Raw genomic sequence first — 27,194 nt, 5'->3', positions numbered from 1 at the left:
TGAGACTTACGAGTTTGGTCGGATTAGTTTAGTTAGTTAAGGCTTTTGACTACATTAGAATAAAATTATCCCGAAGGAATCGCCTGTGCTTTCTGGGCGAGGGAAGTTTTTCTGGGTTCGGTTTTTGAAGAACCGAGGGATTAGTCTCTTGTCCGGATATGCATGGGCGAGGCCCCGAGTGAGAGGCTCTGCCCTGCGCAAGAAGTGCTACTTCCACTGCTAGCACCCCAGAATTCGTTGCGCAGAGGGGGCAGGGATCTTTCATAAAGTTTAAGGAAAATATATAAATATTTCACAACTCTTTTTAATGTGTGTTGAAAATACTCACAAACTACTCTTTTTGATATGTCTATTGGAAATTTCGATTATATGTATCTCCATGTGTTTGCAACCACTCTCCATCGACATGAGCTTCCATCAGTCTATAATGGAACCTATTGCAATGATAGTCTTTGTTTATACTTTTAACTAAAGCTTATTACAAACTTAAAAGTTTTCATTGATATTATTATAACTTACAGGCAAAATGAAAAATTAATGTGGAGTTTTATTGTCAAGAATGGAGGATGGAGTGTTTCTAATGTTCTTATTATGCGTTTAGATGCCCTACAAAATAACAAACCACATAATTCATTCAATCTAATACACATTGAATCTTAAACACAATCTCTATTAAAATTAAAAACTTACAATTTGGCTTCTCCATGCATACCAAGCATGTAATTCAAGAAACATGTCTTTCTTTTGTTGATATCAATTTACACTCTAGTGGCTCCTACAAAATAGAGAAAAGAAAAAAAAATTGATAGAGATGTATAAAAGGACATAAAACATGGTAAAACATATTTAAAATAAAATACTTGCTTTTCATTATAAGGCACAATTACATATTGCACCTTCTGAAAGTCACATCTTCTCCATTCTTCTAGCCTACTAAAAGTGGTACTTGTTTCTCTTACATAAAGAGAGACTATAGGGTCTAATAAAAAAATAGGATAATAGGCCTCTGGGGGTAGCGTGGCCAAAAGAAGCCTACAAAAAACAAATAAGAGGATAAATTAGGCATTTATCTTGAAAAAACAAATCAATAGATAAATTTTCAAAAAAGATATCTTATATACTTGAGAGATATCAAGATCACAACATCATTTATTTCTCGATTTCTTTCTAACAGCATATATGTATTTGAAGGTGGTTAATACCCAATGTACTGGAAAGACGGTGCGAGTAGGATGACTCGATAACACACAGTCTCTTCTATTGCGCCGTCTTTCCATTGCATTGGGTATTGAACCATTCTTGCTATGTATATTTTGACATTAAAAAGACAATCATATGATACATTAGCGACTATTTTGGCTCACTTAGTTCAAAGGATAAAGCATTCCTATGCACCGAGAAACTAATCGGTTCAAGTCTGGTGTGGGCTGGTGGAAGAAACAATCAAGAATGGTTTAATACCTAATGTAATGGAAAGATGGTGCATGTAGGACGACTTGATAACACACAGTCTCTTCTATCATGCTGTCTTTCTATCCCTTTTATTTCATTCCTCTACACCACAACCATCACTAGCAACATAACAACTTCTGCAGATTCTACACGCGGTTAAGGACTGCACTCCCATGCCTCCTTCGTATGAAGATAACTTTGCTCTTCCACATCGAAGAACGATGCGTATTTTGCAATTAAACACCTATGGTTCCACGCTATCATGTCATTATTCCATCACCTTATAGCTTATTCATTGAAGTGCTACATGCTTTTGCTATTACTAATAGTTCTTTTGACCTCAACAAACTACCCGCATCAACTACTCTTCATCTCATGATACTCCCATCATTTCATACATCAATGGAAAGCTGTAGGTGGTGAGAAAGGCCCATGCTATGATGATTCAAAACTTAGTGTCATTGATTATGTGAAAAGGTCAATGAAAGTGGGACTTGGTCAAATCTGGAAGGATCACCTATCTAGCTAGAAGAGCTTGCGAGTAACATATTATAAAACAATATTGCAAGTGACATATTATAAAACGTTATTGCAATAATACCACGACCAATGATAATCCATACCACGACCAATGATAATCCATACCACGACCAATGATAATCCGACCGACGAAGCCAAGTAAGGTAAGGAAAGCATACCTTTTGCCCTGATGGAAGGACGATGCGTAAAAGGAGTTCTAATGTCTTAGGTTTATTGAAATCACGTTGTATTTCTACTGAGACATGTGGTGTAAGTGAAGAGAAATCAAAGAGAGATGGTGTGGTCTTCATGGTAGTTTGAAGAGCAATGAGGAGCTGGTGTAGGTGAAAAGCAATCAAAGCTACAACAGGAGAGCTTTGTGAAGGTGCAAAAGTGTAAAGAGCCAGTTGTTGGTGTGCCTCGTCTTTCCACATACGTGTAAAAAAAATTTAAAATAATCCCCACCTATTTATAGAATATGTCGATTAAGCCACATGCATTCACACGTACGATGACATGTGTGGCCATGTGCATTCACACGTGCAAGAGTACATGTACATGGGTATCCACACATGTGACAGCCACACATGTGCCAATCACATGTGCAACTGCACGTTGACACGTAGATTCACACATGTGGCCTGCCAATTCCTAATTTGAATACCCATGCTCTTGGAGGCTATCAACGCTGAAAGCTATTAAGGTATAGAGGCAAACTACCCAAAGAAGACAAGGCTAAACAGTTATCCGAAGATGAGGGCAAACAACTACCCAAAGAAAACCCCAAAAAGGAGGGGAGTCTCTTTGAGGAAGACAAACAATTGAAGCGAAAAAAGAAGACTTTTTTAAAAGTCATTTCCTACTTGTATTGAGAATAATTTTTGTTACAATTTGCGTCACCTTGACTTTTTCTCCTTCTCGATCACACCATCTTGCATAAAGATACACTTTATTTAGCATGATGAGTGTTTATAATACATTGATGTTAATAGTAGTGATTATTTTTGTGTTGTATAAATTAACTTATTTTTTAAGAATTTCATTGTATTGTTGCATTTGCCTTTGATAGAATGTGTTGAAGAGCTCTCATAGTGCATTTTTTTTGTTTTTTGCCACCATATTAAGTTGTAAAAAATTAGTTGATACATGCAACATAGTGTGATTTTTCCATGCCTTGAGTACTCCATGTAGCAAGAGGCCCTTAGTTCCTCACAAAGTATGGGCCATGTGTAAACAAAATATGCTTCACGTAAAAAAAAACATATTAATAATCAATTTGTATCGTATTAATTAGTCAAGGTACGAATGAAACAAAAACTCTTACTAGAAGGTAGAAGGTTATGTCCTTGTTCCCCCAGGCAGCTAAAATTGTTCCACAAGCATCTTGATTCTGTTTCAAACTAACTTGTGTAATCTCCTTTAGTCGTTTGCTTACATAAGAGTTTTATAAAATTGTCAATCTTTGTGTCCAGACTCTCATATGAGGTTTTTTCATCCTTGGATCACTAGCTTGGTTAGTTATGTGCTCGCATAGAGATTTCCAACATTCCCATACTGTTGTAACTTGTTTGTTTTCATAGTTTGATAAGAACCTCATAGCTTTGGCTCCTCCCACCATTGACACATTTGCCAGAACATTACCAGTGGTACCTGATTTCTTGTCATCCTTTTTAAGTTGCACATGTCCAACCACGAAAGCCCATGTTAGAGAGTAAAATCTCACATTGCTTTAAACATGCATCCGATAGCTCTGATGGCAAAATCGAATGAGGATAGTCAAGATGAAGCTTTAATAGCTTATATCCAGTATTCTAATTTATGCATATAAAGTACAAATTTAAACTCTCTTTAGCTTTATAGGTAGTATGGGATCCCAATTGGGATCCTCAGGCATAATACATGGTTCACCCTTGAATTCAGTTGTTTTTGTTAACTTTCCCTTGCTCCTGGTCTTTGATTTCCCTTTAGCCTTGGTTTGGTCTTTACTTCCTTTTTGTCTTGTCTCTGGATGGAGGCTTCGTACAATCCATTGTGTAGGGTTGTACCAATCCAAACTCTCATGCCTGCCATGCAATAGAGGCATGAGTTTGCACATCTAGGACCACCACACACCCCACGTGCACTTCAATGCTTTCAAGTTGGTACTCATGTGCCACTCAGTTTTATAAAGTTTCCTACCCCATCCACCACAAGCATCTCACCTTTATTCTGAGCATCAATGATGCTTGAAATTTTTGTGTGCCAAAACAACCATTTCAGAGTATCATGACTCTCATCTGGCACTGCAACTGCCCCTATGTACCATAGTTCCATCTCTGATTGTGCGCTATGTAGTAATGGCAGGTCTTCCTTACCTTGGGCATAATTAAAAGCTTTTTTCATCAGCCCTATATTGATTCTTTCCATTTTTTAATGTTTGAGAATTTGTGCCTCATCAAACTTGATAACAAAAATAAGATTACATAACCTCACAGTCCTCTATTGTGCACTGACACAACTTCACCATGGCTAATTGGACCCTTCTAACATCTATAAATATGTTATTATACATGTCATACTTGAATATTATTATAATTATTTTTTGGCTTCTCTACAATCATTAAACCGTCAATGTGTTTATATTCACAGATGAATCCTGGAATAGCCAAATTTTATTGGTGTCATGCTATTGCTATGGTATGTGGTCGGGGTAAGCCGAACATACAAAGATGATGAGGCTTTATACCTTGGATGAGTAGCTTTGATATGGTTCTGTATCCCATTCTACTTATTGAAACATTGTCACATGCCTCCACCACCTCATCAGGCTTGACCAAGTCACGAAAGTCATTACAAACTTCCTTGACTACCTTCCTTTGAAGCCCTTCACACTACGCGAGCTTGAGCATTTCAATCATGTCATTGTTTTTATAGAATACTTTATCATAGAAATTCTATCTAGAGGATTATCCAAGCAAAAACCTCCCATGCTATTCATGTAGCTTTGAGCAAGCCTCATACATTTCTTTTTAGCACCCCCTGTGTGGCTAGGAAATTCTATCTAGAGGATTATCCAAGAAAAAACCTCCCATGCTATTCATGTAGCTTTGAGCAAGCCTCATACATTTCTTTTTAGCACCCCCTGTGTGGCTAGGAATGTAACATTTTCAAACTGTCTAGATCTCACTCTTAACCCAAAAGGAGTGCTTTTTAGTTGGGTTTTTTTGAGTGCATGTTCCTATAATTTTTGGTTAGTTTGTCTAAGCTCTGTTACCTCTTCCTGAGAGATGACTGAAGTAGCCTTTCTAACTCATTTACACGTTGAGTTTGTGAGATCACGATGTCTTCTAATCCTTTAACAAATTGCTTGTACACACACCAAGCATAGTTTCAGCCATGTGTGTGTGTGTGTGTGTTGATAATGGAAAATAGTACTAGCTTAATTATTAAATCTTGAGTAATATCTAAATAAGCATTCTCTATTATCCCCAATGAATCGAACAAGATCATGCAAGGTGCTAAATAATGGAGGCTTACCACCAGTTGATGGATCAAGAGGGTATAGACCTCCTTGAACCCACAAATCTACATACTTCTTTCCTTCTGCACGTAGCCTTTGAGCTTCAGCTTCATCATGTAGAGCTTTGTGATGAATACTTCTCCACGTGCAATATTCTTTGTCAAGCACTAAGTTGATATGGTGTCTTTTCTTTAAGTGTGGATTAACCCTTGGAGTCACCATAGCAATAAAAATGATCCAAAGAGAAAGTAAGACATGACGGGGAGAGAAAAAAGACAGTAGAAAGAAAAGAGAGGGATCATGCCCTATGGAAGAGAGAAGTATGTTATGTATTCAAATATTTGAAATAAGCTTATTTTAGAAAACGTGTACTAAAGTAGGTAAGAGGGCCACCAAAAGGATAGGTGAATTAAAGACACTATAGATACGTGATGGATGGCATATTAAATGAACGTGTACTAAAGTAGGTAAGAGGGCCACCAAAAGGATAGGTGAATTAAAGACACTATAGATACATGATGGATGGCATATTAAATGAACTCTCCTCTAAATATAGGTAAAAGAGACACATTTAATATAGCTATTTATCTCTAATATTTTAGTTAAATCACTTTTATTAAAAAAGTTAATCCAATCCTTACATGGCCCTTTTTTTCATTTTTGGTCCTAATGTGACCAATTTCTGAGAAATTCGAGTTTTTTGAAGAAATCCCTAAATTCCATTGAATCTTGCAATAAATCAACCAAGAAATCAAGATCTGGAAATAAAAACACGCCAATGGCCCTTAGAAAACACCAATGCTTGGAGTTGATAAGAAAAGCTCCAAGAATGTCTTCTTTGATCTCCCATGACCATTGCTAAGCTAGAGAAGCCAACATTTCTTGTAACTAGCAAGTACTTGAAGCAAAAAAAATCCCCCCAAAGCTAAAAATCGCCACTAGCTTTCATGGAGGTTAGGAAGAAAAGCACACACTAGCAAGACTCCCCAAATGTGTCGTAGAGCTAGTAGAGGTAACGAGCATGGTGGACCTTGAACACTTTAGAAGCTTAAAATCACCATTTCTAGGGTTTCTTGAACTCATGGGAAGAGGGAGAAAATTAGAGAATCCATGCTTCAAAAATACCTCAAAATGGTGCTCTATGTGTTGCTAAAAATGTCTCAGAACAAAGCCCCAAGGTTGTGTTTGCAAACAGCTACTGCGTGATGAACCCTAGCCACAAAAAGCTTAAAGAAAAGTGGGAGAGAAGGTAAAAATGTAATTATCAAAAAATTAACACTAATCACTCCTACTTAGTTCAAATTTGGTCCACAACCTTTTAAAAATTTGGTCATGTGCTCAGATTTAGTCCAAGAACCATAGTCTCACCAAAAATTTGGCCAAAATCAATGGAACCATGGATCAAACCATAAGAGCTTTGATACCAATTGAAATGGAGTGACCATAAGCTAAGATGGGACAAATCATTATGTTGATTAATATGCAATTATCAAGAAATCATACACAATGCCTAAGTGAGTTAGCCTTTCACCAAAGGATGGAAATAGCCTTCTAGAAGCCAAGGTATGGTAGCTCTAGGCTCCAATGTACATTCCAAGAGTCATATGATCAAAAGTATCAAAAGGTAAAATAGTAGTCCATGAGCCCTCTTTTATACTTGAGCCCATGACCAAGGTCCTAAGCCTAATCTAAAGTTGCTTCTTCATTACATTTAGCTAGAGGTGTCATGCTATCATACAACTAGTGTTAGTGTTTTTGTGTAGAGTTTAAAAACTTTTAGAATTAATAACATGTATACTTGTGTGGTTTTGTGGTTTTTTAGCATTATAAGAGTACTTATCTATAAAGCCTCTGTGAAAGTATCTTGCCATTGAAAGCTTCTAATAAGGAAAGAGGAGAGTTGGTGGTCATTGATGGAGATGGCATGCATATTACCAAGGTACCTTGGACCTCTTATATCCATCTCTCACAAACTCAATGTTGGACCTTTTGTGGGTGGTTGCAAGATCAGGGTGCCTAGTTTTGTCCACTCAAGCCCCCTGTAAATAGTAAAAAAATATGCATTTGTTTACCTTTAGTGGCTAATCTCTCCTAGCTAACGAAGGAATTTCCTTTCAAGTTCTTTTGTTGGAACATTACATGCAAAGATGGGAATATAGCTGCATGATATGATTAAACATTAAAATCCTCATTTCCTTAGGTACAAAGTCAATGTATACACCCTGTCCAAATTTGGACTGATTTCATAAAATGCTAATATCTTTTACATATAAACTCATATGAGATTCCCACTTTGGACCTTAGATCTTCACATAATATAGAGCTTTACTTGATTTTTTTGAGAAAACTTTAAGCTATTTGTCTATTTTCTTTAAATATTTCAAGGTCTTTAAAGTGTTATAATATATGCCACTTTTTATACCCACAATAACTACCACTTTTTATACCCACTTTTTATATTTCAAGGTCTTTAAAGTGTTATAATATATGTCACTTTTTATACCCACAATAACTACCACTTAAAATGCTCAATCTTGTAGATCAAAAAAGTGGTAGATAGTGAGACATTAGTAGAATGTGGTGGTTAGTCAAAATTGCGAATCCAATGGTTGGATTTTCAATGATCTCTTTTCCAAAATTCTTCTAGGCTATTATAAGGCTTGCGAATATTAATAATCTAATGAGTAAAATCACATTTTTAATGTAAACAATCTAAAACCTATAGGTACTAGTGTACTTGTAATGGTGCATCTATGGAAAAAAAATCTGATCACTCTAAGTATAGAAAGATCATTTTTAATCATTTCATCATATTTTTAATTAATTTTAATTAATTAGACTAATTTAAGTTATATTGGGTTAATTTGAGTGCATGTGTATTTCCTATTAGTTGCTCGATCTCATTTGAAGTACCTTGCCCCCCTAGATTTACTCTCCAAGCATTGTCCCAGTCCAACATAAACTGGATAAAACTGGCTACCATGATCTTGCAACAACCCTTGTATGTACTCATAGCAGTTGCCATCTCTCACAAACTCCATATTAGGAGTTTTATCTGACATGTTTCATGTTATAGTTGACCTCTCACTAAAAAAAATGTATAATACCACACGAGTTCAACAAGAGATTTATAAATTTTACATTTACTATAAGTGTCTTATTTGAAAAAACATTTACATATACAACAAATGATATACATACCTATTTTTTAATACCCTTTTTATGCACATGACATGTGAAGGCCGAGGGAGTAGCTTGAAGCTGACAATCAAATGAGATGTAAACAACTAAGGTGGTTTAAATTAGAGCATCATTGAGACTTGAATTAAACAGAGAGATGACATGTTAAACAAAATTTTAAATGAACATAATAACAATCAATAAATTCATTGATTTGGGAGTTAATTTATAGGTTGAATACAATGATGATTAGAGCCTATGACCTGTGATTAGGTGCCCATAATTATTACCCATGATTCTCTCCACCTCTCCTACATCGTTACCTATATTCATGCAAGGGAGAATGCCTTAATGCTTTAGTCTTACTATTTGGTTACTCATGGTAACCTATGCTTAGTCCTAGTGGTGTTTCATACCCTAAATGCTAATGCCTAATGCTAATGCCCAAGTCTAGTCGTCTCGAGAGTGATCATCTTTTAGCCATACCCAACAATATGGGGGTTTTCTAGCTACAATGCAATGCATGGCATGCCTTCTTATAGTAAGTATTAGTTATGTAGGTTGGATTATTCTCTCATAGTAGTAACTTCTAGTGGCAAATAATCCATAATTTTGTAATTAATTCCATTATTTTCACTTTTTTAACATTGGAATTTTGGGAAGTACCCATTCTTTTATTCACACATCCACCATCGCTATAGCCAACTGTAGTTGAATACATGATATTTCACTTAGGACTTCAATTGATTGGGCTACACATCATGCAAGGCATAACAATAAGTTATTGCTTGGCTATTAGAGAGGTATATCTAAATGTTGAGTTGCATGGGGTCTAGAAGGGTGCTAGCTGTGGTACACAATGCTTCTTATACATAGGCAAGATAGCCACAAAATCTTGGAGCAAGATTTGCATAGATAGATGGGTTGAAAGTCACCTCCATGTTTATGCTTCGTGTGGCATCCCTTTTAGGAGATAACAACAACTTAGATCCAAGAGTAGCTAGTAATTCATCTAGCGAGGAACCCTCTGTAGAAGGAACAACTTTTGTGTTGCCCATAATCACTCAACCAAGAAGGAGAAAACTGCTTATAAAGCCTAAGAAGTATCTTCTCCCCATGGAGATAGATCTTTACTATCTTTGCTATGGTGAGGTCGTAGATTCACATGAAACATACACTCGACATTGGAATCTGACCTAAACAAGGTTAAAATTCAAACCAAGATAGTGGTCTATAAAAGTGACGAGGAGCCCACAGGCTCCAAGCAAGCCAAGCTCTGCCAAGTTGCCAAACGCAAGCTTAATAAGGTTAAGGCCAAGCCAAAGAAAGAAGGAACACTAAAAGATCTTACCGAGCCTCAAAGGAAGAGTGAGGTAAGTACCCAAGTACTTTAAGTCCTATAATATGAGAAACAGAGTGGAAGATGGTGAGAAGCCTCAAAGAGGCGACCAGAAAGCCACGTGCTTCATATGAGGGCCCTAAAGTAAATATTGCTAGCCCAGGTGAAGAACCTAAGAAAATGTTCATTGTCAAAGACCTCACCCCCCGAGCAAGAAGGAGAATTGATAGCCTTGCTCAAGGAATTTTAGTATGTGTTTGGTTTGAAAATACAGTGACATGAAGAGAATTTTAGGATATGTCACTTGAAAATACACTGACATGAAGGAAATTCCTTCGTGAGTAGTGAAATACACCATCTCTCTCCATGAAGGCTCATGTTAGCTACATAACTCTATGGTTGATCAAGGATACTTGTGGCACCATTATACTGCCTATGGCACGTGGGTGATTTTTACATATTCTATATGGATATTATATGCATGATTAGTATTGAATTGTTATACTTTTGGGCCTAACTATTTGCGTGTCACCTAACTATTTGTGTGTATCGTAGGATTATTTACTTGTGTTGCAACTAACATTATTGTTTATTGTGAGTAGGTGTATGAGTGGTAAGTATTTGCATGGTTGTAGTGTATTTGCATGGTTGTAGTGTGTCTCCCATCAATGCGAATGCATGGTTAAAGTGTGTCTCTCATTATTATTTATTGTGAGTAGGTGTATGAGTGGTGAGTATTCGCATAGTTATAGTGTGTCTCTCATTATTATTTATTGTGAGTAGGTGTATGAGTGGTGAGTATTCGCATAGTTATAGTGTGTCTCCCATCAATGCGAATGCATGGTTAAAGTGTGTCTCTCATTATTATTTATTGTGAGTAGGTGTATGAGTGGTGAGTATTCGCATAGTGCATGGTGGAAATGAGTCTCCTATGAATGATGATCTATGCACAGCCGAGTTAGTCTCTTGGCATTTATGGTAATATGCATGTGTCACATGGCTCTATTTATTGATCATTTATTTTAAGTGGTTCATACCACTTTTGTTTTATATTTTGAACTATGACTAGGTGCCGATATTTTGTATACATGTGCTAGCATTGTATATATGAGCTAGCCCCATTATTTTTGGATTCACACATTAGTTTACTAGTTGTACTAAGGTTAATGGTTAATCCATCTAGTTTTGTGTAAACAAGCCCACTTTTGGAAAAGATATGCTATTAATGGCTCCTGGGCTATTTTTGCCAATACATGATTAAAATACTCTCATTAAGGAAGGAGGAGCCACTTGCACAGAGGGGGAGATTGAACCCAATACTTGTCGATGGTGATATCTACTTTGATTTTTATTTTTATGCTATGCTTGATCTTGTCAATTTGTTTTAAGTTAAAGGTTTAGTTCTGTTGATACATTGTTGTCAGGATTAATTCTTCAAGTTGTACAAAGATCTTGACAGTGGTATCAGAGCATTGGGTATAAGTCATGAAGAAGGTCACAAAAATCCAATGGGTAAGAAAGCCAAGGACATGAAGACCTTTGGACAAAATATGGGTGATCTTGGTGAATTTTCTACAGCACAGTGTTTAACCTTTGATCAAGGGTAAGGGTTTAATATCATCTTTTGGACAAAAACCACCTCTCCTTATGGAAAAACCATACTTCATGGTAGAAAACCACCTTTCTCTTAGTCCCCTCTCCTTTATACTAGAAGCCACCGATGTGATCCTCATGCTTTGAACCCCTAATTCAACTTTCTCTTAGTCCCCTCTCCTTTAGACTAGAAGCCACCGATGTGATCCTCATGCTTTGAACCCCTAATTCAACTTTCAAATAGCATGCCTATGTGATTTCTCTTCTTCGTGAATCAAACTGTGCAATCAGTGACCTGCTTTATTTCTTTTTTCTCCTTGCACTGAATTTTATGCAACGTAGTTTCTCTACCATGCTTTTGGCTAAGCTTAGCTATGCTAACTCTAGCTTAAGCCTAGACTATAAGGTTTTATAAATATTCAAAAATCCATACTACAAGCCTTTTTACATATTCAAAAAGAAGGAAATTCAAAAACACATTTTAGGTTATAAACAACAAACAAAATTTAAAATTTGGGGCCAATTAACCTTGTTTTTTGAACACTTCAAAGGCAAAGTATCCTCGCGGGTGAGTACGTAACCACTTTGATTCCGCTCGATAAAATCTTTTGTCGCTTGCAAATTATTCTTCTTGTTGTACACTTGAACAAGTCGATGACTTCTTACAAATTGTGGATGAAAGCGATACGTATTGCTATCATTTGAGCAATTTTCAATTCCGTCTATTTGCATATAAAGTTTATTTTTTTCCCTTTAAAATCTGTCCACATATCTTCACCATGAATCCTCAAACCCCCTTTTGTTCAAGAACAACTCCTAGCACTTCAAACCCAAATAGCCATAGAAAGGGAGATGAGAAGGAAGTTAGAGAACCGCTTAAACCATAAAAACAGGAGTAGAAGCAAAGATTCTGTAGATTTTGAGGATGATCAAATTTGGATAACCATAGTGTAGCAGCTACCCTCAAAGCTCAAACTTCTAGAAAGGAATCTCGTATTAGCCGAAAAGCTTTTCAATTTTAAAATTTTGATAGGAAAAAGGATGCATGCACTATACTATCCCAGTTGAGCCAACTTGATAATTATTTGTCGAGAGAGAAGTTTTCTAAGGAAGAAAAAATAAAGTGTGCATGCAATCATTTGATTGATAATGTAAAATTATGGTGGAATGCTACTAAGAAGGGCCATCATAGACTTGAAACTTGGAAGTCATTTCAAAAGCTCATTAAAAAGAATTTCTCACCACCACAATATAAGGCTAGGGCTAGGTACCAGTGGGATAATCTTTGACAATTGGATAAGGAGATAGTTCAGATGTGTTTAGATATATTCTGGTAAACCCTGATCCAATTGCAAGTCATAGAAAATGTGTCTAAAAAGAACTAAAAGAGGAAGTTTATAGCAAGACTCAAGACTACCCTTCGAGCTGAATCGAACATGTTCCATCCCCATTCTTTGACTTCTACTATTTCCTTAGCTTTGAGTTGTGAGAAGAAGAATGAAATTCCTAAGGAGGCTATACCTTATGATGCTCGTACTTCTAACTATCAAAGGAATGGTTCTTTTTCTAAAAGACTTAACATGCCTCAAAGACGCAATCACTTCAGTAAAGATCTTACCAGCAAACAACAATAATTAGGATGGCAATAAGAAGAATCAAGTCTAACTATCAAAGGAATGGTTCTTTTTCTAAAAGACTTAACATGCCTCAAAGACGCAATCACTTCAGTAAAGATCTTACCAGCAACAATAATTAGGATGGCAATAAGAAGAATCAAGTCTCAACTCTGACCAATAAATATGATTGTAGAGCTAGACCTATTCGTTGCTATAGGTGCAACCAAAGATTACCTTATTATTTTGACCCTTACATAAAAAAGACGTATCATGTCCTTAATTGGGATTTCCTAATGTAACCACCGTGATTTCTACACTACTACGAACTGAGTTATGTGAGCACTAGGGGTTTGTAGAGATTTGGAGATGAAAACAAACAACACTCCAAAATAATCAAACAATTCTTCTCCCTTCAACCAAATCTTAGGTCTCACTATCACGTTTTTTAAATATAATAATGAAACTATTGAGACCAGTGCTTGTAAAATGGGGTTCGTTAAATATTTTTCTAATTTCATTTATTTTTCTAAGGGACAAAATTTATACATTTTATGATCAAAACATTTCTTTTGATTTCCAAGTGCTGATTTCCAAGTATGTGCAAGTATTAGATTAAGGATGCTGGTTAGTTAACAATGTTGAATTGGTTAAATCGTCATAAGCACCCTAAGTTTTCTCATGAGGAGTGTGCTTACTAATGGCACTGGTGGCATCCACTACAGTTGTTGCAAAGCCAAGTGATGGTAGCAAGATGGAGGATTTGAGTGCGGAGAGTGTGATTGTAAAGGGGGGTTTAGCATCATCTACAAAAAGGGCACCTCACGGATGGAACTCTATCAGCTTTCAAAGTGTTGTGCATGTTGTCCATAGTTCCATCTTCATCAACTTATCTTATTCATAAATTTACACACTATGAGCTATAGAGGGGGTTGTTTTAGCTAGCCAATATCCTTTTATGTTACATAAAAGTTTTATTTTTTAAATTTCATGTAAAAAAAATCAGCTAGTGATGCAAATTCTTTTATGTCTTTGAGACACATAAGAAAAATGACATTTCGAAAAGTTACAACCAAAGGTTGTTATTATGTGGTATCAACCAATCATTTCAAAGGAAGTTGTAAAAAGAGTTCTGAAAGCACTTGAAGGGAATGCAATTGTCACACAAGAGAAGTTGATTATGCCTAGAGTGCATGAGATTTTTTTTTTGGTGGAGACTTTAGGAGTAAATTCTGAAGTGGCAAGTTATGAAGTTCACATCAAAACCCACCCATATTCCAATTGCCCAAATTTTGAGAAAAGACTACAAAATAACAAGCCTTATTTAGCGTGCAAGCACATATATTTTGTTTACTTAAGGGTGATGAGATTGAGTCAAAACGAGAATATGTTTATCCACCATCCCATTTTATCAAAAACTAAATTGATGGAGGCACTCCGCGAATTTCAAACCTACCCCTAGAAGATACTACTTTGGAGTTCTAATGTCATCATTCTAGAGTGTAATTGTTTTTTGTGCTAGAGTATTGCCATGGTGAAGTTGTAGTGCTCCTATCCAAAGGTAATTAACACCTTTTACCTTTTGATCAATTCAGTAAGTGTGGATGAGAGAGAGAGAGAGAGAGAGAGAGAGAGAGAGAGAGAGAGAAAGAGAGAGAGAGAGAGATGAGAATAGGGAGAGAGTAGGTAGAGAGAGAGAGAGAGAGAGAGAGAGAGAGAGAGAGAGAGAGGTGGATGAGAGAGAGGGAGAAAGAGATGAGAGTGGAAGAGAGGGAGAGAGGATTTCCACAGAGAGAGAGAGAGAGAGAGAGAGAGAGAGAGAGAGAGAGAGAGAGAGAGAGAGAGAGAAGAGGGAAGAGGGAAGAGAGAGAGAGAATGAGGAAGAGATAGAGGGAGAGGGGAGAAGAACAAGGAAGAGAGAGAGAGGGAAGGCATGAGGGATAGAGATAGTGATAGAGAAGCGAAAGAGAGAAGTGGAGAGAGAGACAGAGGGAGAGAGATATGAGAGTGAAAGAGAGCGGATTTTTAGAGAGAGATAGATAGATAGATAGATAGAGAGAGAGAGAGAGAGAGAGAGAGAGAGAGAGAGAGAGAGAGAGAGAGAAGAAGAAGAAGAAGAAGAAGAAGAAGAAGAAGCTCTTTTAACGTCGTTGGAACAATCCCAAGAGACCAAATATGATCTATCCGATGGGAGTGAGATTCGAACACAAGACGTGTTGAATAACAACTCCATGAGCTAACCAATCTACCACACATTGAGAGAGAGAGAGAGAGAGAGAGAGAGAGAGAGAGATGGAAGAATGAGGAAGAGAGAGAGATGAGGAAGAGAGTCATCGCCATAAACTACTCGCGCCAAAAAAATGCATCTATCCTAGTATGCAAGATATTATCTCAATTCTTACTAGGCAACCCATGACAAGACATCACCTTACACGAGATATGAATGTGTAGAGAGGGCACTCCCATGTCTCAATGCTATTCTCTTTTTTTGCATTCTTGATAGGTTCAAGTAATATGTACTAATATCTCTAGACATGTCTACTAATATGTTATGTAGGTTAAAAAAACATATGCATGCAAAAGTCAATTCCTTTGTTTGTATAAATTTACTTTTTTATTATGGAAGTAACTATTGTTTTCCTTCCATTATAACTTGCCCTCTCCCACCATCCATGGTGATGGTAAGTGCATCAATATTTTTGTCGACCTCAACCTTGAGCCCCACTTGGGAAACTTTGGCATAGTAAGGTGAGAGCCCTCTTCTTCCAATGGAACATATGGAATATGCCATGCTTTTTTGGCACCATTTTCTTATATATTCACCTAATCCTAGAATTACCCTGAAAAATACAATGGCAATGTAGTTTTTTTGGGCATTGCAAGTTGTAGTTTAGCTACAAGTGGGAAAGTAGTATGTAGTAGTTTTTGTGTGAGATGATGGAAAGGTATAGGTGATAAGAGGGTACATCACGTTATTTTAATTTCTTTAAATCTAAATGGCTCGCGTATTTGGCTCAAAAATATAAATAGGGACTCAAAATATATTCAAAAGTTATGGGATTTTTTCCCCCTTTTTGATTTTGCACTATTTGGAAGATATGGATCTTTATGACATGGCTAAAAAGAGAGGGACTTATGGCTATTCTTGGGCACACATCTCTACTAAAAGTGGCATGTCATGCTATTTAAGGCATGGATTCAAGAACCCTAAAAGACTTTATGCAAAGAAGAAGATCCTCACTGTTTTGAATCCTCACATGAATTGTGAATTCTAAAGAACTCAAAAGAGCTTTCACAAAGCCGCCGATCTTTCTCATCGTAAATTAAATGAGGATGATAGTGTGAATAAGAGTGAAAGTGAGAGTGAGTGTGAATAAGAGTGAGAACGAGATTGGGAGGTTATGAGCTTGCAAGGCTAGTTTGTATTTCTGTAACAAAAAATCTTAAGAGCTGGGTTGTGATTTGGAGCCTCACAAGAAGGCAACAAGGGACTAGAGGAGATAAATAAGCATGGCATTAATTATTTTTTTCCTTTCGAGAAACATAATTCCATATAGAAATTATAGCCATAAGAAAAGCCACACTTTTTTGTTTAGATCTTGATTGTTCATTGTATTTATTGGATGCATGGTCATACTTATACTATTTTATTGTGTGTAATATATAAGGTGAGACTACGAATGTGAATCATTAGAATTTTTATTATTTTATTTTACTAGATGCATGGTGTAGCATATAATGTGAGAATGCAAATGTGAAATATTAGACCTTTTAATTATTTTACTATTTTATTGTGTGCAGTATATAACGTGAGATGATCAATGTGAACCAAATGACTTTTTAATTGTTATTTTTGACTTATGATCATGAAAGCCCATGTTTTGATTTAAGGATTTCTTTTAACTTCAAATTATAAAGACCTTTTCACATGAACTCTTGATAGCAACGTGTGCACTCAGTTGCCTACTTTGACATGCAAAACTTTGCTTGCACCTTTTAATCATTATTTTTGACTTATGATTTTATGAAATCCCACTTTTTGATTTAAGGTTTTTTTAACTTCAAATCACATGAACTCTTTATGACAATGTGTGCACACTGTGTTGCCGACTTTGACACTTTGATAGTATATAAGGTGAGACTACAAATGTGAACCATTAGACCTTTTAATTATTTTACTATTTTATTATGTGCAATATGGAAGGTGGATGACCAATGTGAACCAAATGACGCTTTAATTGTTATTTTTGACTTATGATCATGAAAGCGCACTTTTTAATTTAAGGTTTTATTTTGACTTCAAATTATAAAGACCTTTTCACATGAACTCTTGATAGCAAAGTTTGCACTCAGTTGCCGACTTTGACATGCAAAACCTTGCTTGCAAGATAAAAATCATGTCGGCACGTTCTCGCTCCCATGATCTATGTTGTGCATACAATTGCATTGCTAGGAAGAACATGTATGTAATAGGGGTTGGGGAACCCATAGGTTGATGGTGACTTGAGATAGTGTGAAAATAAGAAATTTTTCAAAATGGAGAAAGGGTGGGGACAAGGTTTCTTTTTTACAAGCATCATGCCCATTTTGGGACATTTTGTTCATAAAAAAGGTAAAATAATGAGCACTATCTATTAATCTATTATGCACACTATTTTGGAAGCTACCATGTGGCGACTCCCAACTGCCCCATGTGGCAGCAACCCCTTCTTCTCTTTTCTTCTATATTGATATCTATATCAATATTATATATCTATTTTTAATCTATGTATATCTTATTCTAGAGTTAGAAAAGTTAGAGAGAGCATGGAGAGAGAGAGAGAGAGAGAGAGAGAGAGAGAGAGAGAGAGAGAGAGAGAGAGAGAGAGAGAATTAAACAAAGAGATAAAGTTAGAGAGAGAAATATAGTTAGAGAGATTGACAGACAATTAGAGAGTTAGAGAGAGAGAGAGAGAGAGAGAGAGAGAGAGAGAGAGAGAGAGAGAGAGTTAGATACATATAGATAGTTAGAGAGAGAAATAGTTAAGACAAAGAGATAGTTAAAGACATAGAGATAAATAGAGAGTTAGAGAGTTAGTGTTATGGCTCACCCTAACCTCCCTTGAAGCACATCCAACAAGAGATTACCTAATGAACCGCAACCATCGTGAGGATCTTTTGAATGGCCAAGCTCGTAACCCTTGAGGTCCCCAAGCTGTACAACTCCTTGGGAAGCAATTCCATTGCGTCTCCCCACAAGCGTTGTCAAACCGCCACATTGCACTACGTGTACTCGTCCCTCCTCTCACCTCACCTCACTTCACTCACACACACTCACTAGCATGCATTAGAGAGAGAGATTAGCAAGAGCAAGACTCTATTGCATAATGGGAGATTCCTTTGTATTATGAGAGATATTCACTTATATATATGGCCATAAGTTTTCACACTCACTTGAATTGTGGTCGACTGGGCACTTTAGGCTCATAAGAGGCCTAATGCTATTACAATGACTCATCACATAATATATCTAGAGAGACGGAAAAACTCTCTCACTTGTAGCAAGAGTAGTATGATCCACACTTAGCTCAATCCAATGGGATTTGCATCCCTTTCGGAGCTAGGGATTCAACCCGTACCGGTGCACAAAAGCTTATCCATTTGATGGAGAGATTGCTAAGAAAACTACTACTATTGACATAGACTCAACACACACTCAAGCTCAATCTTGCTATTGCTCACTCAACTCCACATTCCACTCATCCATACATCCAAACAAGAAGAAAGCCTAGCTATTGCTTACACAAGATCAAAGCATTCTTCATTCTCAAATACTCATTTCCCTAGCATGCACACAACTCTTGAAGCTATCAATAAGAAACATGCATCCTAGAGAGTTGACAAGAGAAGAGAGACAAATATCAACTCATTGCATTGAATTAACAAAAGAATAGAACTTACAACAATGTAGATAGGGAGTGAGAAGAGCTTACACCTCTATGGAAGAAGAGGGAGAGCTAGTCTCAAGAGAGCTCAAACATGAGTTTGCCCAATGTGTCCATGCTCTCAAATGAGCCACCTTTTATACAAAAATTCTAGAACTCCCAAAAGTTCCCATGTGGGATTATTGTCAAACCCACTCCCACACTCATCCACAAAGTGGAACTCTTTTCAAGAGCCCTAAGTGTCTTTTTTGTTGCATCCTTGTATTGATCTTCATTTGTCATGCAACACTCCCCCTTCCTATTTTGTGCACGTCCTCGAGCGCGGTAGTAGCAAGAGCTGCAACAAAAAACAATTGATACATTAAAGTCTTTTATTGAAAAGAAAAGAAAAATCAGCAATGATAATTTCACACGTGAGCATACAAGTGCAAGGCTGATTAAAGTTTTAATGAGTACTAAAATAGGTGAGTAAAGTCTAGTCAAAGTGAGACTTAAGTGGTAGATAGTGCTATGCAAAGGCAAGTGTGCTTTGTACACCGCAGGTTATTACCGCAGTCTCAATGTCCTACAAGTATGTAAGTTATTCCTAAGTGGCAAACCTACTCCTAAATATGAGCAAAGGTGATTGGAACTCTTTTTTTTCTTTTTTTTTTGATATGTGTGTAGAAGGTGATAAAGATTAAGGTTCTATCCCAAAGAGACCCAAGCAATGGCCAAGAGACCTCTGCCAAGAGAATCTAAAGACCGCTAAGTATCTCAAGGGCGACAGACCCTTTTTCTTTCTTTTATGACCTAAGGAGTACCCCATGAAGATGAGGGCATCGGTCTCAAGGGCCAATAGTGTACCCCCGAGTCCTACCAACATCCATCAAGGCGATAGATTCCTCAAAGGTCTTTTTTTTTGAAGCTTTTAGACATCAGTGTTCACCCCATGGAAACCAAGGCATCGGCCCTAAGGTGCTGAGACAACCTCAGGTCCTACCAAGCACTTTGCATGGCTGTAGACACGGCATGTCTCAGTTTACTTTGGATATATATTTTTTTAGGGTATAATTTTTTTATAAATTTTTATTACTCCTAGCACCCAGCTCATATCTAAGAGGTAGCCACCACTAGGGATAACTAATATACCTTGAAAGCATAAGAACTTAGCATATTCCCTTGGTATATATCCTACACTGTCTTTAGATAGAAATATCTTTTCCTAAGTCTTCTAAGACTCTAGAATTCACTCACCATATTTTAACAACTAATCAAAAACTTCAACCAGCCAACATTGTGCGAACATGCAAACCATATATTCGAAAGATAAGAGCACAAAAAGAAGTAAAGATTAAGATTTGAATACACCTGTTGTAGTGCCCTGTTGATGTTGTTCGTTTGCATTGATGCATTGCTGATTTTGTGCAGATTACTCCTCCTTGATCTTTGTAAGCGTAGCATGTCTCCCCCCTTCCTAATTTGTTTGCACGATAGGTGGACTATTGGGGCGTGTTTGATGCTTTTGTTTTTTACGGAGATCTCTGCAAAAATTTTATTAACAAACACGAAAAGAAAAGAAAAAAATAAAATTTGCCATTGGTGCCAAACACCGAATATAGCCGAGGAAAAAAACCCAGTGGGAGAAAAGTGCCCTGGCTTGTCGATCTTATTATGGAGTCATTGAACTTACCCTTGCGCTGGTGGTGGATCCGTGTCCTCGTCTGCTGGAAAGGTGGTATCAATTTCCTCAGGATGCAGAGACAACCCCTCACAAAAACCGGCCGCTGGAGAAGGTGGTAGAGGAAGGAGTGCTTCCTCACTAAAGTATGGCATTGGTTCTATGGGAAGGTTAATCAGACAGTTTCGATTTTGGAACTGTGCAATGTAGGTACTCATATTGATCCAATATTGACATGTGGAGGCTTGGGGAAGGAGGGCTTGCAAGATCCGTGGTTGCAAGTCATTTAGGCTTGTATCCCTCCATTGTTGTGCTTGAACCTCCACAGGTAATCTACGTTGATTTGGTCCTCTCTCTGGTATTCTCACATTAAGAAGATTATGGCATTGGGGTGTAACTCCCACAATTTGCTTCATTAAGCCCGTGCCATATCGTCTAAAGTAAGAGCGGCATATCCAACAAATATGTGAAGCTTCTTCTAATACAAGCCGTGCACACTCTTGACAATGTGAAAATGGGTGATGCTGTTGATAGAATAATGTGACAAAGTGATTCCCACAGCAACTTTCACCTAAGGGAGCATAGAAGTACCTAGAATGTGTTTGAAACGGAGGAGCACTATAACCCCCGCGATGATCTGGTCGAGTACTATCAGGGTCAATGCATGGTGGACATGTATCTCGCCAAATATCCATCAGGAGTTATCTGGACGTAGAACAATGAAATTTAGAACATTCATATCCATCATGACAATTCCAATCAAAAACAAGATTATCTCAAAGAAAACACATCTTCTAAAGGCATAAGGAACTACATTATTCAAACATTGATTTACCAAAGAGCTTTAATTGTAGTGTTAATGCCTTATCTTTAGTTTTTGGTATATCCTTTTTAAGAGGTGGACACTTTAGCAATTGTCTTGGAATTTGAGCAAGATAAGAGGTTTTAGGCATTGAAATGCTAGAATCTATGCTCAAATGAGACACATTTGGACTTGACGTAGGTACACAAGTTGATGGTTGAATTGTATTACAAGGAGAAATCGGGACAACCGGTGTTTCAATACATGTTTTAGGAAGATCAACACAAGTAGTTTTGTAGGTGCTATCACAGCCACCTTTCCTTTCTTGAAGATTTTGTGTTGACTTCTTTTGCACCCACTGATATGGACAATCAATTGTGGCTTTTGGAATCTTTCTGAAACACTCTTTTACCCCTGTCAAAGCATGGCATTTTGGAAGCCAAATTGCTGTTGCACCCTCATAATAGCCTTGTGCTTTAAGAACATGTTTTGGGACCCATCGAGTAATAATCCGAGTTTTAGGCTTGGAAATGATGTGCTTCTTAAGAGGCTTGGCAACTGGACTAGATGGTACAAGTTTGTACGCATCTTTGGGTAGCCACATTGATAATTCCTTCTTGCCTGGCCTTCTTTGAGCAGCAACTAGAGTAGTTGGAACATGCCAGCCATGGCCCTCACTTGAGTACTCATCAATTATCCACATCATTTGTTTTGGAGCTTCAAGAGCAGATTTTGATTGTGGGTTGGGTAAGGTAGAAACATTACCCCTTTGATACGATAAAGCTCGTGGTGTAGCAGATCCCAAGATGTAATCAGAATCAATTTGCAACTTGTATTGTCTATTCTTCCAATCTAATGAGCAATTGGTAGCACTTAACCACGATCTACCGAGAACAACCTCTACTACTGCCTTGGACTTACGTGCCACATAAAAGGACACTGACATCTGGTGATCCTAAATGGTCATCATAATGACACATTTTCCCTCTATAGGGTTATCTTCTCTTGAAAAGCTTCGTAGGTCCACAGGAATTTGCACAAGTGGTGGTTGACCCAAGGCTTTCCAGGTGTCAAACGAGAGAACATTATAATCTGCACCAGAGTCAATTAAGGCAGAGACAAAGTAGGTAGTCTCATGAAGATGAAGGCACACTTGAATATTGAATGGTTCGACATATGGCTCATCAGTAGCCAACTGTATGGCTAACATAGAAGCTTTGCGACGCTCCTTGGCTTTTGCAACTCTGGCTTTAGCCTCCTCTTGAGCCTGACGTTTAAGTAGGTTAAGTGCTTTTTTTGTGTTTGTGCAGCATGCATCTGTTGAAGCATGGCTTCAGTTAATGGTTCATTGTATTTCTTGAGACGACTTCCATTAATGAAGTTAGGCATTTGCTCACCTTCTAGTGTCTCTAAGCGCACTGCACTACTTGGGGTAAGCTCATTAATCACAAACGGTCCTAGGCCACGTTTTTTGAGCTTTCTCTTATGTTTCTTAAGTGTGTACAAGAGAACCAGGTCTCCTTTTTTGAATCGGCCAATTGTTACGTTTCTATCATACCATTGCTTTTGTCTCCTCTTCTCGGCATACATCCCCATTACCGCTAATAAGCGGGTCTCATCAAGCTTTTCCAATTCGTCAACGCATTGTGAAAGCTCATGACCAGTCCAATCCAATTGTTTAGCTACTCGTAGAGTAGGTACAAGAAATTCAATGGGAAGAATTGCATCTAGCCCAAAAGCAAGTTCAAATGGGGTTGTGCCCACAAATGTTTTATAGGCTGTCCTATATGCCCAGAGAACTGAGTGCAACTTTTGCTCCCAATCAGTCCTATGTCCCTCAACAATCTTTGTGAGTGCTGTGCAGAGAATCTTGTTAGTACTCTCGGCTTGTCCATTGGTCTGGGGATGATAGGGTGCAGAACGCTTGTGAATTACCATAAATTCTTGAAGCAAAAATTCTATGACTTCATTTACAAAGTGTACACCTTGATCACTAACGATCTCAATAGGTAAGCCATAGCGTGTAAACACGTACTCATACAAGAACTTGGCTGTGGTTCTGGCATCATTTTTTACTGTTGCCTTTGCCTCAACCCATTTGGTCAAATAGTCGGTTGCGACTATAATATATTCTGCATGCGTGTTATGAGCTGGAGGTTTAATGGGACCGACAAAATCAATACCCCATTTTGCAAAAGCACGTGTGCTTAACATAGGTCGCAATGGCATATTGTCCTTTGTGATGGGAGGTTTGGTCCTTTGACAATCGTCACAACGTTTCACATATTCTTCGGCATTCATTTGTAAGGTTGGCCACCAAAGCCCAGACCACCTAATCAACTTAGCTGTGGTATTGCCAGAAAAGTTTCCACCACCAACACCTGCATGTGCATGAGTTAAGATTATCAGATAGTCAGCTTCACATACACACATGCGTAAGTTGCCATCCTTGCCCCTCTTGTAGAGTTGGCCCTCTATCAGCATATAGTTTGCCGCTTCAATTTTAATAGCCTGCTTTCGATGTTTAGGAATTGTTTGATCCGTATGACCATGCTGAAGATAGTCCACTATATACTTACTCCAACTTGGTGTAGTTGAAATTTGGAATAATGTGACATTATGAATTGGCTTCTGAATTTTACATGAAGCACAGTTACGAACAAATGTTTCAGCATCTGCATGCAGGGTAGGCCACCATTGCCCATCTTGGGATATACGTCGCACACAAGTAGTAGCTGATGCATGGATTCCATCGATACCCGCATGTGCCCATTCCAAGATCTCCTCATATTGGTCGGGGTTAGGTATAAGCCTCAACACTCCATCATTACCCTGACGATATAATCTCCCTGAGATTAATGTGAATGGTCGCCATAGGTCCACATTAGGACCCGCTAGTTGTATTTGCCCACTTGTCAAAATTTCTAAAATGGATTCAGACCATCTAGGGGCTGTCTCTACAAGGAAAAGTGTTGAATCTAACATATCATCATCCACACCCACAGGAGCTTCGCCAGAGGTGATTCGAGACAAATGATCTGCCCTTAGATGAGTTGTTCCTTTTCGAACTGCAACTTCAAAATCAAACTCAAGAAGGATGATAAACCACCTTACTATCCTTCCAATTGCACAAGGTTTATTCACCAAATATAGCAATGCTTGATGGTCCACAAAAAATATGAATTTGTTTGCCAAAAGGTAATGGCGAAACTTTTTCACTGCATATATCATGGACAATCCTTCTCTTTCTGTTGTGGTGTAATTCCTCTCAGCATTGTTCAACTGTCGACTAGCATATGAGATTGGGAAATCCTTATTGTGTTCTCCCGATTGAGCCAAAATACATCCAATTGCAAAGTTGGAAGCATCAATATGGACATGAAAGATTTGGTTCCAATCTGGTGCCCGTAAAATGGGTGCAGTCACTAATGCTTGCTTCAACTTTTCAAAGGATTCCTCACACTCATCAGTCCAATTAAACTTTACAAGAAGAGCATATAACGGTCTGGCTAGGACAGCATACATGTAGATGAATCTACGGTAATAGCCACAATGTCCCATGAAAGTTTGTACCCCTTTAGGGTTGATAGGCCGAGGTAATGAGACAATGACATCAATTTTATCCATATCTATTGAAATCCCATTGCGAGAAACAATATGGCCCAAAATTTTCCCTTGTCTTACCATGAATTTGCACTTGTCAGGATTCAAGCATATACGATAAAGTTGATTCTTTTGAAACACAAGTCTCAGGTGTTCTATATGATCATCACGCTCTTGTGAGTGAACACATAAATCATCCATGAAAATCTCAAGAAATTGCCTAAGGTACTCCTTGAATACATGACTCATTAACCGTTGAAAGGTTGCTGGTGCATTTGTTAGACCAAATGGCATAACACGATAGGCAAAGATGCCATCTTCAGTAGCAAAGGCTGTCTTGTGTTGATCCTTTGGATCAATTGACACTTGGTTGTACCCGGAGAATCCATCCAAGAAACTATATGCCTTTTTCCCTGCAACTCGTTCCAGAACATGATCCGTGATTGGAAGTGGGTAATGATCACGCACAGTAGCTGCATTTACCTTCTTGAGGTTTACACATACTCGAAGTTTTCCATTTTTCTTGGGCACCACTACAATGGGGGGGACCCATCAGTGTGTTCAATCTCATAGATAAATTCTGCCTCTAAGAGCTTGTCTATTTCTTCCTTTATCTTCCGTGCAAAATTTTCATTGTAGGTATAAGGACGTTGCTTGGAGGGTTTTGCATCCTCTCGCAATGGTATTGTATGCTGACATATGCTTGGATCAACTCCTTTGAGGTCTTTATAACTCCAAGCAAAAACATCGCGATACTCCTTTATTGTTTGTACTAATAACTTCTCCTCTTCTAAGGACAAGTCTGTGGCAATCCACACATAGCGAGGCTCTTCTCCTGGCTTAGCAATATCAGTCTTTTTTGCATCCTTTGGACCATCGTATGAAACCCCTGGCTCGCTTGGTTTTTGTCGCACGGGCTGTTGAAGAACAATCTTCCGATCTTGAAGAGTGTACTGTGTGAAATTGGGAGGAACATTGAGACCTTGCTCTTGTCCACTTGAGTCTTCACTCATTGAAGACCATGTGGTTTTGAGCTCTCCTTTGCCATCTTGCATCGGATTTTTTTGTTCAACCGTTGTCTTTGCACTTCCCACACTCTTTTTTGAATCGGTTTTAGACTTGAGTTGTGGTTTTTGTTTCTTCATTTTTTAACGATTTTTGCTAACAGTTGTTAGCTTTTCCCCTGCTTGGAATCCATCTGATTGTTTGACTTGGTCTTTGATACTATCTTGTGCTTGGACATAGTATAGATATTCATTCTTTCCTGAGAAGTGAGGTGGTGGTCGAGAGTTTTCACTCTTAGACTCCTCCTTTTCTTTCTGCAATCTCTCACGTTGTTCACGCTCATCTTGTCTATGGATTTTTTTATGGCTCTTACAGCATTTATGTTTAGGTCGGCTTCTAGGGATCTCTACCTGAACCTCCCTTCCTCTCAAGAGTAGGCGTGCCTTTCCTAACTCTTCCTCAGGGATTGTCACCTCATTATTAAAATCAGAGTCCCATCCATCTTCCTTATCAGCATCATTAGCAGATTCGAGTGTCAAGTCCTCTACTGAGACTTCCTCGACATGCATAGCTGTTGTGGATGTATCCCTATAGTACAAATCATCTAGAAGAGCACGTGGTTGTACCATTCGTATAGGAATAATGTCATATCCATCTGAGTCACAAAATTGAATTGGCTTCGGTAAAGCACATGTCGATAATGTTGCAAGGACGTGACTCCATTCTAGTGGATCAATTAAATGCTCAGGGAAGGGTTGTGGAATGTATGCCTCGTCTGATACACTTCGATTACCCTTAAGTCTCTCAGTGTTGAAATCCCTACATGAGGCTCCACACATCCATAGATCTTCTCTTCCGTCTGACAATGTAACTTTTGAGACCTCAGATGAAGCAGAATCAAACTCATCTATTGGAGACCTTGTTACATCACGATATGAGTGATTCCTTAGGTTAACCCTTGTGATGACAGAATCATGTCGGAGGTACAAATAATTGTATCCCCAA

Source organism: Cibotium barometz, chromosome 15 (assembly GCF_041138505.1).
Source record: "Cibotium barometz isolate CiBa-2024 chromosome 15, ASM4113850v1, whole genome shotgun sequence".
Lineage (NCBI taxonomy): Eukaryota > Viridiplantae > Streptophyta > Polypodiopsida > Cyatheales > Cibotiaceae > Cibotium > Cibotium barometz.
The sequence above is the reverse complement of the archived record's forward strand: the minus strand, read 5'-3'. Positions refer to the sequence as shown.